The 13,859-nt window shown below is 42.1% G+C and overlaps 1 long non-coding RNA gene across 1 annotated transcript; it reads left to right on the top strand.

Annotated features, from left to right (window-relative positions):
- Nucleotides 1-4,144: 4,144 nt before the first annotated feature.
- Nucleotides 4,145-7,582, top strand: LOC109939551 (uncharacterized). Its single transcript, XR_002262031.3, has 3 exons — nt 4,145-4,541; nt 5,656-5,851; nt 6,933-7,582. It is a non-coding gene; the product is annotated as an uncharacterized lncRNA (long non-coding RNA).
- The last annotated feature ends 6,277 nt before the right edge of the window (nt 7,583-13,859 follow it).

The following is a 13,859-nucleotide window of genomic DNA, read 5'->3' as shown; positions in this document are numbered from 1 at the left end:
GCTGGCGCTTGGCCTCCAGTATCTCTTTCTGCCTCTTGAGATTGCGGTTCTTGAGGCGCAGGGCGCGCAGCTGTAGCTGTTCTTCCGCTGAGACGCCGAGGACTTCACCATCCTCGGTGAGGTCCGCGCCTTCCAGTGGGGCGAAGCCTGGGGGTGGCTGCGATTGTCCTTCAAGGCCGCAGGTGCGGAAAGTGTCGTCTTCGCAGGTGCGGGGAACATTGTCTTCAGTGGTTTCTTGGTGGGTGGATTGGGTGAGGGCGAGGGCCTTGCCCTTTCTTGCAGCGAGTAGTGCTGCCTTCGCAGCCTCGTCAGCCTTCGAGTTAGCTCTCTTGGGTGCCATCGCGGGTGGTTTTCTCGTAGCACGAACGGTGGGCGCCAAATGTTGGAACTTGATCTCAATCGCAAGGAGGCCAACAAGAGTGGACAGTGATGACAACAGGGTTACGTGCTAGAAGGCAATAGCTCTGTTGATCCGCCCTCCCACGGGCACTATGCAGGGGTATTTATAGGTACCTGAGCGCCCAGCGCCTTGCGTTAAGGACGCATGTGCCCTCAACTACCTGGATTATCCCCAGAATATTCCCATAAAGCGGGGTTACAGACTGTAATTATAGGGGTGCCTTTACAAATTAGGCCCGTAACGAGCGGCGGCCACGCAGGGCCCGTTACAATGGGCCGGATCGCACGTGGGCCTCTAAGCTGAACGAGGCCGCACTGTGGGATGACTTCGTCGCCGGTCTTCGTCTGGTGCCGATGAAGCGAAGGGTGTCCCTGCCGGTTGTCTCTGTCAGACCAGCGGCTGCAGCGAAGACTTCAAGCGAAGGGTGGCGTCTTTGCCTTCGCCCCAACAATGACCTTGCACCAGGTTGTGCTTGATGTAGCCAGCCGTACCGTGGAAGTTAATTCTCCATTCTGTGGGAACTTCACCTTAATTCTGCCCAGTCAAGGTTCTACTCAGTCATGTGCTTTCTCTATGACGGAGTTACCTCTAAAGAAGATCCCAGTGGTCTGCGAATATGCAGAAGTCTTTCCTGATGAATTGTCAGGAATGCCACCAGACCGGGATATTGAATTTGCCATCGAGTTGCAACCGGGAACGGCACCAATTTCCAAGAGGCCCTACCGAATGCCACCTGCTGAGTTGATAGAATTGAAGAAGCAATTGCAAGAGTTGCTGGATAAGGGATTTATTCGCCCAAGTACTTCGCCTTGGGGATGTCCAGCACTGTTTGTGAAGAAGAAGGATGAAAGCTTGAGGCTGTGTATAGATTACCGCCCTCTTAATGCGGTAACTATCAAGAACAAGTATCCTTTGCCTCGTATTGATGTTCTTTTTGACCAGTTGGTCGGGGCCAAGGTGTTTTCCAAGATCGACCTTCGCTCTGGCTACCATTAGATCAAGATATGAGCAAGCGATATTCCGAAGACGGCATTCTCAACCAGATATGGGCTATATAAATTTCTGGTGATGTCATTCGGGCTGACAAATGCACCAGCATATTTCATGTATCTGATGAATTCTGTTTTCATGCCTGAATTGGACAAATTCGTAGTGGTTTTCATTGATGATATTTTGGTGTACTCATAGAACGAAGATTAACATGTCGGGCATTTGCATGTAGTGCTTCAACGTCTGCGAGAGCACCACCTTTATGCCAAGTTATCCAAGTGTAATTTTTGGCTAAAGGAAATCAAATTCTTGGGTCACACTATCTCTCAGGCAGGAATAGCTGTTGATCCTGATAAAGTGCAAGAGGTGATGAACTGAAAGCCACCAACGATTGTCCGTCAGATTCGGAGTTTTCTGGGATTAGCTGGTTATTACCGAAGATTTATTCCGGATTTCTCTCGAATTGCGAAGCGTATAACTGAGTTGCTGAAGAAAGAAGCCAAGTTTGTTTGGAGTCAGAAGTGCGAAGATGCCTTCCATGCATTAAGGCAGCATCTGACCACAGCACCAGTATTAGCGCAACCCGACAATAGCAAGCCTTTTGATGTGTATTGCGATGCCTCTGGCACTGGACTAGGTTGTGTCTTAATGCAAGACAACCGAGTCATCGCTTATGCCTCAAGAGCACTCAGGCCTCATGAGCAGAATTATCCCACTCATGACCTCGAGTTGGCAGCAGTGGTTCATGAATTAAAAATGTGGAGGCACTATTTAATGGGAACCCACTGCAACATCTTCACTGATCATAAGAGCCTTAAGTACATCTTTACTCAGGATGATCTCAACATGAGGCAGAGAAGATGGCTAGAGCTGATCAAGGACTATGACCTAGAGGTACATTATCACCCAGGAAAAGCCAATGTGGTAGCAGATGCCTTGAGTCGGAAGTTGCAATGCAATTGTATTCTGATGGATTCTCGCATTAACACCTTGTGTGATGAGTTGAGCAAGATGCAAATTGAAGTGATTCCTTCTGGTTCTTTGTCTCACATTTCTGTCGAGCCAGCTTTGCAAGTCCAGATCATCATGGCCCAGCGCAGTGACAAGGGAGTGCAAATTATCAAGAAGAATCTCCATCAGAAGATTGAGAAGTATAGTTGTTTCCGCCAAGATGAAAAGGGTTTGTTATGGTTCAAAAGCAGATTGGTGATTCCTAAAAACCAGGACCTCAAGAGGAAAATCTTGGATGAGGCTCATCTCTCCAAATTCTCTATGCATCCGGGAAGCACCAAAATGTACCATGATCTGAAGCCTTTGTATTGGTGGACCAGAATGAAGAGGGAGATAGCCCAGTATGTATCAGAATGTGACACCTGTCAGAGGATAAAGGCAAGCCACTTGAAATCAGCTGGAGCTTTGCAACCCCTATCTATACCATCGTGGAAATGGGATGACATCAGCATGGATTTCATTGTGGGTCTACCCAATACCTCTTGTCATCATGATTTGATTTGGGTTATTGTGGACCGACTGACGAAAGTGGCACATTTTCTTCCTGTGCACACCACCGACAAGGCTCAAAAGTATGCAGAATTGTATATTGACCGGATCGTGTGTTTACACGGATTACCTTGGACCATTGTTACTGACCGAGGAGCCCAATTTGTTGCCAGATTTTGGGAACAACTGCAGGAGTCTTTGGGAACCAAGCTAATCAAAAGTTCAGCTTACCACCCACATACTGATGGCCAGACGGAAAGGGTAAACCAAATCCTGGAGGATATGCTGAGAGCTTGTGCAATCGATTGTGGCAAGAACTGGGATAAGCACATCTCCTTGGCAGAGTTTGCTTATAACAACAGTTATCAATCCAGCTTAAGGATGGCACCTTTCGAAGCTCTCTATGGAAAAAGGTGCAGGACACCACTCACACTATAACACATATGACCTTTTATGACGAATATCCCATGACAATGAAGATTTTCGTCATTGGCTATTTTGTTTTATGACGTTTTTTCTATGGTAAGACAGCTTTACGACGAATTTTAGCAAGCGTCACTAATAACATTAAGAAAACGTCATAATACTAGTCAATCATTGTATTGTGATGAACGTTTTCTTGTCATAAGGTACTAGTTATAAACGTCATATCTATATGACAATTCTATTTTGTCATAAGATATTGCAAATAAATAATGGTTTAAAATGTCCATTATAGTAATTAATAAAAACAATATACATGTTAAAAAATGGCTATGATTTTAACTGGTGACCATATTGTGCCACAAAACTGAGGCAAAATTCTCCTAAAAAATTGAAACGTATAAATGAGAAAAAAAGTAAAAACATTTGTTACTTGAAGGATTCGTAAACCACGACCTTTATGTTAATTATGTATAGAGGGACTGGTCGTCACCGGTAAGCTACCTAAGGCTATATACAGTCATAATACTCTCTAAAAAATATTCTATTTTCGTTAGTAAGATACTCTATTCTATACCATAAACTGTCGTAGTCATATTTAATCTATATATCAACCCTATATTAACTACTATATATTGTATATACTTTTTTTCTCTAACCATGCACCATCTTCAACTGTTTAAGCACGCCAGCTGTGGCATGGAATGGCTGTTGTACAACTCTGTATATAGGGCTCTACTGTATCTACTGTAAGGCAGTGTGTGACATAGAGTTCACCGTTGCCGCTCATTTTTTATGCTATACCAGGGTAGGGTAGTGTACGAGGCAGGCTCTTCTGTGCGGATAGTCTAACCACATTTGACAAATGCAGATATCAAATCAATATAAATTTCACGCAGCCCGCTATCTTTCCCAGCTAAAAATCCATACACCCCGCTATCTTTCCAGATTTTTCCACATGACTATATAACCCTAAACCTAACTTTCCCTTCAACAGACGCACGAACATCCTCCTCGCCACCGCCGCCCTGTCACCCGCCTTGGCGCCGCTGGACCAGTCGTTCATCTTGTCGCCGCAGCCCCAGCCATCTGCCTCGATGCCGCCACAACAGTCGTCTGCCTCGGCGCCCCAGCCGTCCTCCTCATCAGTTTGCTCCTCGCTGCCTTGCCGTGATCAAGATGTCCCCTGGAAGGATGGCTGGGGCAAGGACACGCACAGATCTTGTTGGTAAGCGACTTTATTCTTCACTCATTTACTGATTTACTGCCTAGAATTGGGACTTGTACAACTGGAACAAATTCAGTATTATGCTTGTTTTAGGCAGTGATAATATATTGTTTTGTACTTACGTGGGTTTGACTAGGTGGAAGTTTAATATGGCATTTCTAAGTTCAGTATTAGTGCTTGTTTTGTACCGTGTGGGTTTTGGAAAGTGGTAATATATGGTTTTGTTTTATGCTTTGATTATCTGGTGGACTGATTTTGTTTGTGAAGCAAGTGAATAGTGACCCTAATATGGATAGCAAAATTTTTTAGTTCGCAATTCCAAGAATCCAAGTCGTTGTTCATCACAAGAACCTATGCTAATCCATATTCATGAACAAAGCTAGTGCCTTCCAAAAATATTAGTATAATTTCAATGACTCCGCAGTCCACACCGATTATATATCAAATGTGCGTGCATAATGCCACTAATGGAAAAGTTTTACAATGCAAATAGCATGGAGGATATAGAAATATGTTAACATAGCTAGTGCCTCAGAATATGATATATTTGTTTTATCTTGGTTGATCCAATTGATCCTCAAATTCCAAATGAGGACATATATACTGATTCTCCTTGCCTTTGTTTTTAGGACTGCAAACTACTATCTGATCCAAGGGACTAGTTGTTTGTAGGTTTGCCGTATCACTTGACTGAGCCAACTTGCCATGATGTCCCTTATTCTCGATCAGCTTTATGTGGCATGCTGCAGCTAGCAGCTGCTTTAGTATTTACAACTTATAAACAATAGTATATATAAATTCATCCTGACTTTTTCTTCTTTTGCGTGCACACAAAAATTCAGCTATAGCTATATGGTGCTGCCTTTTCTTGTTATAAAATAACGCAAGGTAGTTTCAGCACATTTGGAGTTGTAGAGGAGCTGCAAGCGTTACCTGCATTTTTAGCAGAGTGGGAGATCACTTGAATTTTCGTGACCTATTCACTTGCTGCAATTAGTTAGTAGGGCTTGCATCAGTTTGTCTTTTGGTGCAACATTCATATTTGTCTAGTTTAGCAGGCATGTCCTAGTTAACAAGAGAACACTCATATTTTGTCTATTTACTATTTGTTAAGGTGCTAATTACTCAGTATGATAAGGAGAGGGCTTTAAAGGTGATGAGGAACAACAAAATGTTGAGCAGCCTTTGTATAGCTGGATTAACATCACTTTTCGATCAAGTAATAAGGACTGACTCTCGCTTGTGAAGACTTTGATCCATTGTATGAATTTGATCATAATGTGGACAATGATCATCATGTGGCTGATAAGGTACTTATATTTCTTCTTGTACCCCTTTGGTATTATTACTTATTTGTGCTTGTGCAATAAGATCAATTTGGGTTTAATTATTTTATTATGCCTATGAGGCCATGCATGGTGTACCTTTCAACTATCAAAGAAGGAACACCAACATGTCTACTAGTTCTAGAGGAACAAATGGATCCAAGGGGGTGCTAGCACCTAATGCAGAAGACCAAGTTGGTAGAGTAACTAGGCAAAAGACAAAGGAACTATCCTCAGCTAAGAAAGATCTACATGGTTCAACTACAAAAATAGAGAGCACACATTGATTTCCACCAATTGTCCTGCACAACATGATGACGAGATTTAGATTTGTGATGGAGGCAAAAAACTGTGATCCATTCTACATCAAAATGTTCTACAAATTTGCATTAAACTGATTATAATTTGCACGAATTGTGTGTAAATGTTCATTATTTTTAGGTCAAACAGTTGTCGTGACAGATAAATGGATAAAGGGAAAAAGTATGGGTATGCACCACCAACTATGGTTGATCTTTTTAAAGAGTGCCATTGTAGCAGTAAGACTAGTTTTCATGAGCCTATAAAGGAAGCCATTGTAAGTCAATGCTCCCTTTTCAATTGCAGTGTTGAACGCTCCCTTTTCAATTGTAAGTGTTTTGTTGAGCATGTAAAGGAAGCCAAATATGATGTTGTGGTTGTTTTTGTTCCTCACTGTTTTTGTTTATTACCTTTTCAAATTGCTAAGTCAGTTCAAAAATTGAATTATGGTGCAACTTGCATTAGGTCTTGACTTCGAAAATGTGAATTATCTAAATCATATTCTATACAGTGCCATCCACATGAATTGTCTGCACAATCTAGTGCCAAAATAGCCACTTACCATAACCTTCGGTCCAACAAAATCAAGAAGTTTTTCACTGCTTTGTTTCATCGAGATAGTTGTTAATTTCATTCCTTTCAGATTGACTTGCTGGTATAAAGTGTAGAATTGTTTGTATAGGATAAATGACTATGCATTCTGATATGATACTGGTTTCATTTTATCCATACCTCTTGTCTTATTTTTATACCTTCCCATTCACAGGACACAATGAAGAAAGCACCTGTGGCTGAGCCTGGAGTAGAAGGAAAAGAATCTAAGACCCCTATAGAAGCAGTTGCTCAAGTGTTGGCTTCATCAAAATTTCTTCAAAATATTGGTCTTTACCTGCCACAAATAAAAGCGGCAATGGTGGTGATCCTACATGTGTGGCAGAGCTTGAATCAGAGAAGCAAAACTCATTAGAAGTTAGAGCTCAGTTAGATGCCCTCAAGAAGAAGGTAGAAGAATCAGAAAAATCAAGGGTTTAAGGAGTTATAAAAGATTAATGATCTGCAAAAAGGAGCAGATGAGACCAATGCTCTCCATCATCTTCTCTTTAGCCTAAATAAGTAGTTGGTCGATTCAATCTAATGTGGCCCTGTTATCTCATATTGCTATGGCCCTGATATTGTTGTCCTTTCGGTACTGTACATTGCACTCTACTTAATGGTAGTTTGATGAAATATGATGCCAGTTTTGAGTTTGCTATGTCCTTTTGGTACTGTCCTTAGCAATGCCGGTGTCATGAAACATGATGCTAGTTTTGAAAATTGTGAAGGATATGATTGCTGATAAATTATACCTATGATAATATGTTGTTAAGTGTATGTGATAATGTTTGATAATTATTTAATTACAATGGATTTTGCTTATGGTACATTGTGAAACAAATTGGCTGGATTTTGTTTATGGTATATTGTGAAACAAATTGGCTTCCCAGCGCTATTTTTAGCAGCAATGTTTCTACTGTTTTGTTCCAGTAGCAGCGCTTCTGCTTGGCCAGACATCTATTTCTGGGTTGCTGGCAATAGATTTAAAAATAAAAAAGGCAAAAAATGGTAAAACAAATTGGTCGAACTGTTTCTGCGTTGGGCTACCAGCTACCAGATTAAAAAAATAAAAAGGTAAAAGTTATGGTGAAACAAATTGGCTTGCTAGTCAAATATTCTGTGACGAATAAAATTGGCATAAGTATAGATGCCATGTAAGATCCTAGTCATGCACGTGTTTAATTTTATGACGTTTTCTATCCTACGTGGAGACATATTGTGGCGTTTTTTGGAGATTGTTAGTGACGAAAATAGCATGTCACAAATCTATGACAACATCTAATATGTCACTAACTTTATGATGAAAAAACATGAAACGTCATAGATCATGCAACGCCACGCATGATAGGTGACGAAGTAATTTTTGTCACGGAGACGTCATAAACTTCAAAAAGTGACAAAAAATTAAGGTTTGGTGACATAAAGAGAACGTCATAGAAGGGCACCATTGTTGTAGTGTCAATTGGTCTCAACCTGGAGAAAGAGGAGTTTTTGGACCTGACATAGTGACTGAAGCCGAAAGGAAGGTCAAACTAATCAGGAAGAATCTAGAAGCTGCTCAGGCCAGGCAGAAGAGTTACCATGATAGAAGAAGGAAACCTCTCCAGTTCGAGGTGGGAGATTTTGTATACCTCAAGGTATCACCCACCAAGGGAGTGCAGAGGTTTGGGATCAAAGGCAAGCTAGCCCCTCGTTACATTGGACCTTATGAGATCATAGAAGCATGTGGACCTATGGCATATAAGTTGAAGTTACCTTCAAAAATGTCTGCCATTCACAGTGTGTTCCATGTATCTCAGTTGAAGAAGTGTGTTCGATTGCCGACCGAGATCATAGCAGAGCCAGAATTGGAGATAGAGCCAGATCTATCGTACCAAGAGTACCCCTCCAAGATTCTGGATTGCAAAGAAAGATCAACTCGGGCTAAATCGATCAAGATGTACAAGGTCCAGTGGAGTAACCACTCAGAGGAAGAAGCTACTTGGGAAACCAAGGAATTCTTGAGATCCAACTTCCCCGATTGCCTACCTAAGGAAGCTGGTACCTAATCACACCCCAACCCCTCCTCCTACCCTTTGAATCTAATTTTCAAAAATATGATCTTAAATCATAATGAAGTAATCATGAAACAAAACTTAAAAAAGGGCTTCCTTCTGAAGTTGCAAAGAGAATGACATTCGAAGAGCAGTTTGCTCTAATAATAACAATAAGCACCCACTTCCTATAAGTATCACCCTTCGCTTCACCCCGGGAGGACTCTGGCCCGAATCTCGGGACGAGATTCCTTTAAGGGGGGAAGGCTGTAACACCCCAGTGTCACTTAGGGTTCTTCCTTAAGCTAACCCCAACCCATGATCACATGCAATCTCAATGAAAGGATAAACATTAAAAATGAGAACAAAGAATTATGTTGAAGTCTACTTAAACCCTCCTTAAAGTTTTCATGAATTCTAAGGAAGGAAAACTCTTAAACCCTAGTTAATCCTAAGTGAACCATTTAAGCATAAAGGGTAAATGGAAGAAAGCCTTGGGAGAAAAATACAAATTTTGGAGAAAACCAAATTACAAAGTTTTAGTTCACTGATTAACTAACAAAGCATAGTAAGGAAGTTTTGCCTTTTGAACTTTTTAAAATCCCAAAACAGCCCCTAAACTAATGCACTTGGGGGAAATTCAGAAATCTGAATTTCAGCCCCCTCCCAAAGATCAATCTTGTTCTCTATTTTTCAAAACTCAAATCAAACAAGTCCAAACATCAAAGTTGTGCCAAATTTCGTTGAACACGCCCTGGAAAAGTTTGAACTCAAACCAATTTCATTTGACACGGTTTTGGCGTAGTTTTACCTCGGGACTCACCTTGTGACACTGCCACCTTTGTGACACGACAACTCTCTATACACTGCCCCAAACCGCTCGACTTCCACACACAAACGACAAAGCTCTGTCGGGGGAGCAAATCTTGTGCAGCGATCATGCCTAAATTCGTGAAGATCTTCAACCTATGGGCGCTTGAACTCGGGCAAAAGCAAAAAGCCACGTGTTCGATCGCTTGCCTGACCGGCCGAGCGCGGACTGGCCGCGGCAGCGCGCGCCCCGCGCGTGGTCGCCCCGCCCTGCGCGCCTGTGTCGTGCCCTTGCCTATAAATGCGTCCAAGAGGCCTTAGCCGTTGGCACCGCACACCCCGAGCCTCGCCCGAGCCAGAGATCACCGGAGTTCGCCGTGAAAAGCGAGCACCGCCGCCCGCCATCCCTGCCCAGGCTCGGCCATCGTGGCCACCCCTTTCTGTTGAACTCCAGCCTCGCCCTAGCCCTGGATCGCTTCCCAGTGAAGCCGTGAAGCTTCTCCAAGCTTGAGCCGAGGCATTGCCTCACCGGAGAAGCAGTTTCACCCTCGCCGGACTTCGGTCTTCCACCGCCGCGCGTGGACCGAGCTAACTAGTGAGTCTTCGTCTAATTCCTTGCACCCACATCTTCCCTAGCATCCCGTGAAGATCTCTGACCCGTTCAATTGAACTATCGCGCCGTGAGTAGGCCAGACTCCTCGCCGCCGACGAGCATCTCCGCCTGCGCATGTGGACCGGCCGACTCCGACCATCCCCGACGGCGACCCGCACATCGCTGTGATCCCCGAGACCTCCCCTACGTCCTCGACCACCTCATCGAAGCAATCTCGCCGCCGGTAAGCCCCTCCGCCCTTTCTTCCGCCACGGTTACTGTTTAAGTTGGGAGAAGGACCTCGGGTTAGGATTAGAAGAACCCGGGGGGTTTTCTGCAATGTCAGTGACTCATGTGAATAGTAGCCTAGGGACTGATCCGTGAGGAAAACTTAAAACACCCGCCAGGGACCCCAGTGCAAAGTAGTTTTCCATTTAATCAATTCTGTTAAACTTTTTAAATAACCAGAGAACTTAGAAAATCCATAACTTGATGAATTCTTAATCAAAAGTTGTCAAACTAATTTTGCTAGATCCTAAATATTATGAACTATCATTTAAAAATAATAAAATCTATGCTTTCTGTTCTAATTTTTAGAGTTTAAAATTAAAAACAGAAACTGACCAAACCTTGTTTAATTAAGGAAAATTAGTTTTGCTTCTGTGCTGAACCTAATAAAATTTGTAGGTATTCAAACCTCATTTAGACACTGTTTAAAAATAGTAGGAACCCCAGTATTGAAAAATATAGTGTAGATATCCATTTAAAGCTATTTTGCCCAAAACTTAGGAAAATCAGAAAGGCATTAGAAATTAATGAACAGTGAGTGAAATTATTTTTCCTAGTTTTCTTAAGTAACAGAGAACCTAGGAAAAATAAAGGGACCTTTAGTCCAGATCAGTTTTAAAGTAAAATGTTTTATTTAGCATTATTCCAACTAGAAATCAATTATTTGAATTACAAAACCAGACCCAAAATTGATGATAAAAATCCAGTGGACTTATAACCACCAGAACCCCACTGCAAAAATAATGAACACCTCAGCCCATCATTTTAAGTAGGGTAAACAAATATATAATGATAATGAGGCATTTTCCAAATAAATCATGAATAACCCATAATAATGCAATAATGGGCAACCAAAATTTTGCTAAGTCAATGATGAGATAAGCCACCACAGAAAAATGCAAACCCATTAAAAAGATGTAAAATAATACCTATTGCCCATATTTTATAAGAAAAGCCATTTAATCCAAGTAATGCATACCACCCCTTCCCTTAAGCAAAAAGATGCTAAACTTCAGAATGATTGCTCTTGCGCAAAATAGAAGCTAAGAAAAATCAGAAATTTGTTGTTTGATATTTTTCAAATATAGTGGTAGTAGAAAGCACCCCTTTGGCTAGAAACTTGAGAAAACCCTAGTAAAATAACTAATAGGTATTAATGACTAGAAATTTGTGTCAAGCCAGCAAAAATAAGTTTTGGAGAATTACCTACTGTTAACTAATAGTTGTAGTTCAAAGCACCCCTTCTGCCCTAAAACTTGGTAATTTTGTCCAGAGAAAACTATTCACTTTCTGATCCCCAAATTTTGAGACAGAGAATTATACACCAGTAATAAGCCACTGTAATTTTTACATGATTTTTGGAATTTTATTAAAGCAACTTGTAGTTCAAACCCACTCCAAAAACTTAAAGAGAATAAAGAAAAAGAAAGAAGAAATAAACCTCACTCCAATAAGTCCAACTTGAACTCTTATCAAAACTCACTAAGGCTTAAAAAGAATTCAGTGGAACCCCAAAATAAAACCTACCACTTACCTTAGCTAAGTTTGACCCAATTTACCAAGTATACCACCCAAAAGTCTCACATAAGTAAGGTTTAACTCTATCTAACTCAAGTAGATCATGAAGTTGAGACTTCTAAAGCACATATCATATCATGCATATATCTTACGCATTGCATTCATTAGATTGTAATCTTACCGACGGAGAGTACGTGCTCATCCCCGAGCAAGGAACTGTCCAAGAGGAGGACCAGGAGCAAGCTTTCGAGACTGCTATCGAGGATCTCCCCGCAGCCCCAGCTATTGAAGGCAAGCCCCGGTTTATATGCATAACCATATTATTATATGCTACTTTACTACACTTAATGCTTGTAGGATTGTAATGTGCACTTAAGTGTAGGATTTGCTTGAAACCTCTAGTTGCATGAACTTAGGATTCCTTTTGAGATGAATACTAGTATGCTAGGTCGAGTAGCTGCTTGCTAATCAGGATCTCGGTAGAAGTCGAGTGATTTTTCTAGCACTCGCACGAGGTCAGGAATTGATTGTATTCATCTTGATAACGGGATCTATGTTAGTCTATGGACTTGGATCCAGGGAGGATGCCTTGACCATGAGACGGGAAAAAGGAATTAAGGATTAATGTGTGGATACCTGAGTCAAGCTTTTGAACGTACTAAGCACATGCCGGGAAAAATGGTAACCGGTAAACCTAGTACCTGAGTGAAGCCGGGCGCGGACTTTATCCCTCATGCGACCTGAGACTGGGTCTCCCATGCTAGCTATGGTGGGTACAAGTGCGGTCACTGCACGGCGGCAGCCGGCGTCAGTGGAGCATTGTATGCCAAGGCGGTGAGGCCTGGACGTGAACGGGGTATCGGTGGGGACGGTTGTAATGTGTGGGGTCGGAGTACCCTAACATGCCGTGTGTTTAGGTTTACCTTGCAAGGTTAAAACTCGATTCAAATCGTCTGCTTCTCGCAGCTAATGAGACTGCTTGACCCCTTGTACTGCATCGAGTAAGAAGTGAAATGAGGTTACATGAGACAATTTGTTGATTGAACTAAATTCTTGTTACCATGTATGCTTAGAAGGAGCAAACCTAGCTAAGATAATGATGCTATAATTTGAAAAGATAAAAAATTGATTTTAGAAACAACTAGTGTTTTTGGCAAACCAAACCCCTCAGCCAAACAGCTGCATAGTCTAGAGGTAGAGGAGTAGACTGCTCACACCGGTTAAGTCTAGCTGAGTATTAGTATACTCAGCCTTGCTTGTGGCATAATTTTTGCAGATACCATTTAGGAAATGGTTGATGGCGTGACTTGGCCTACCACCCTGCCACCGGGTTGGACGGTCGAGTGGGATGCTGCTCCGACAGGAGAGGAGCACGAGGAGTAGTGGGCTAGGCCTTGCCCATTTCCTTGATACCGACGACATCAATTATCCGCTGCATTTTATTTTGTGAACTCTCATTTGCTACTCAAAAACTCCGATCTATGTAATAATTCAACACTTAATTTGAGGTTTTCTGTTTTATTGTATTTCTTCTGTGACTCACCTTTGAGTGAGACTGTGGAATTTGATCCTGGTTAAGTGGCTCTATCAGACTAGATCTGAGTGACTGACGGGTTATTCCGATTTAAGTGTGTTGCGACCCCTGAGGCGTGACTTAGGCACTTAAGCTGGAATAATTCGGGTGGTTCTGCCACAGCTGGTATCGGAGCAAATTCCACTATAGAGAAGAACAATAAACCATGAATACCAATTTTCAAAATCTAAAACTTGCCTAGAAACTGCTACGGTTCGTCAGGACTAGACCGCTAGACCTAGGACGAAAGGCCTTAGGCATAGAGGGAGAAATAGGTGGCTAATT

Source organism: Zea mays, chromosome 5 (genome assembly GCF_902167145.1).
Source record: "Zea mays cultivar B73 chromosome 5, Zm-B73-REFERENCE-NAM-5.0, whole genome shotgun sequence".
Classification (NCBI taxonomy): Eukaryota; Viridiplantae; Streptophyta; class Magnoliopsida; order Poales; family Poaceae; genus Zea; species Zea mays.
The sequence above is the reverse complement of the archived record's forward strand: the minus strand, read 5'-3'. Positions and strand labels throughout refer to the sequence as shown.